This window comes from Oratosquilla oratoria, chromosome 4 (assembly GCF_046742065.1).
Source record: "Oratosquilla oratoria isolate Oo_2021 chromosome 4, ASM4674206v1, whole genome shotgun sequence".
Classification (NCBI taxonomy): Eukaryota; Metazoa; Arthropoda; class Malacostraca; order Stomatopoda; family Squillidae; genus Oratosquilla; species Oratosquilla oratoria.
The window spans coordinates 18,999,587-19,002,072 of NC_134780.1; positions in this window are offsets into that span (position 1 = coordinate 18,999,587).

Sequence of the window (2,486 nt, forward strand, 5' to 3'; positions counted from 1 at the left end):
TGTTATTCCTATTAATCTTTATAATTAAGGTTAAACGTTTCATTTGTTTTCTTTTTGTTTTCTTTCAATTTTAATGATACTTGATAAGGCAAAATTGAGTGGCGATCTATTAGTTGATACTGTGAGGAGATTATTCCAGAGACACGGAGTCTTGGAAATCATTCATATAATCTTGGAATATCTTTGTTACAAGTCAGAAGTATTCGCAAGATTCGTAACAATATATATATATATATATATATATACAGTATAATATGTGTGTGTGTGTGTGTGTGTGTGTGTGTGTGTGTGTGTGTGTGTGTGTGTGTGTGTGTGTGTGTGTGTGTGTGTGTGTGTGTGTGTGTGTGTGTGTGTGTGTGTGTACGTGTAATTACCTGGTTGTATTTCACGGGAAGGGGAGCTATGCTCGTGGTGTCCTGTCTTCATAACTCGTTTTATCTAGACTGTTTTTTCAATTCGTGTATCGTTTTTCCACACACCACATTTTCATCTAACTTGTCCCAAAGGTCTATTACCCTGTGGGGAAAGCTGTTGTTTTTCTATAAATGTCTTTCTTGATGGTCTTTCTGTGTCCTCTTGTATCTTTACTATCCCATATTATTAGATCCTCTCTATCAACAGTTTCTATACCTTTCATGATTCTATAAATAGTTATCAAGTCTCCTCTCTTCTTTGCTCTAATGTCTGTAGCTCAAGTTTTGCTAGTCTCTCCTCATATGATAGCTCTGAGAGTGTTGGTGCCAATTTCGTAATTGCTCTCTGTATTCTTTCAAGTTTTTTTAATACATTTTTTTGTATTTGGTGACCACGTCGTCGCTGCATACTCCAATCTTGGTCTTATCAAAGTGACTAGTATTTTCTTTACAATTTCTTCGTCCAGGTATGTAAATGCCACTTTGATTGTTCTTATTAAATGATAAGTTTCTCCAAAAGTTTTGTTTATATGTTTCTCAAGGGACATATTATTCATAATAATGACTCCTAGGTCCTTCTCATTTTCTACTTTTTTAATTTCTTCCTCTCCCAATTTATATGATCCCACTATTCTTTTTTTGCTTCTTCCAAATTCCATCATACTACACATCTTAATATTAAATTCCATCTCCAACTTCCTATTCCAAAACAAATCTTTATTGAGATCACTTTGTAGCGACTCACAGTCTTCTACAGTGTTCACTTTTTTCAACAATTTTGCATCATCTGCAAAGAAGCTTACATACCTTTTAATTCCTCTATCCATATCATTAATTTATGTAGGAAACATTAATGAGGCCAGAACTGTTCCTTGTGGAAGTCCACTAATCACTTCACCCCAATTAGAGTGTTTGTCTCTTATCACCACTCTCATTTTTCTTTCATGTAAGAAGTCTTCATCCACTTCAGCTGTTTGGCTTGTATTCCTCCTGCAGTTTCTAATTTCTTTAGCAATTTTTTTATGTGGCACCTTATCAAAAGCTTTTTTCAGATCTGGAAATGCACAGTCAGCCCATCCATCTCTTTCTTGTATTACATCTATTAGCCTTGAATAGAAACACATTAAGTTTGTGAAGCATGAACGTCCCTGTCTAAATCCAAACTGCCTTGGATTTAGTACTTTGTTTTTTCCAAATGCCTTATCCATGTAATTTTGATCATTCTTTCACAATTTTTAGCTATCGTACTTGTTAGAGAGACCGGTCTATAGTTAGTAGGGTATTCCTTGTTTCCCCCTTTATATGTTGGCACTATATTTGATCTTTTCCACTCGTCTGAAATTTTTCCTTCTTTCAATGAATTGTTTATTAGACTATGTATTTTGTCTGTTAGTTCATTCCTGCATTCTCTCAAAATCCAGTTTGCCATTTCATCTGGTCCATGCGATTTTCTAACATCGTGATTACTCAAGTGATTCATCATTTCTTTTCTCGTTACTTCTATCTCTTTCATAGGGGGGACTTTCTCCTTCCACTCGATATCTCCAAGTTGTATGTTCTCTCTCGTAAACACTGATTTAAAATACTTGTTCATAATTTCTGCCATTTCTATTTCCTCTGTGTATTCAACTCCTTGTCGTAGTTTCACTAATTCTTGTTTGTTTTTCAGTTTGTTGTTTACAAATCTATAAATTAGTTTTGATTGATCTTTACATTTTTCTATGACATCTTTTTCGTATTTTCTCTTTTCTTCTCTGCACACTTGTACATATTGATTTCTATAACTATTTTATATTTTCCATTTTTCAGGTCTTTTGTCTTTCATTTTATTCAAGCTTTATCTCTTTTGTCTTTCAACTCCCTAAATCTTTTCTTGTTCCAACACTTTACATATACTTTTTCTTGTTTACGTATTGGAACATACTTTTCCACTCTATAATTTTTTGTCAAAATATTCCATTTCTCTTCTACTGTTGCTTCCTCCTTGTGCATCCTTTCCCAGTCTGTTTTTTTTTTCTTTTTTTTTAATTCTCTTATTTTATCAAAAAACAATTTTACATACGTCAATCATTC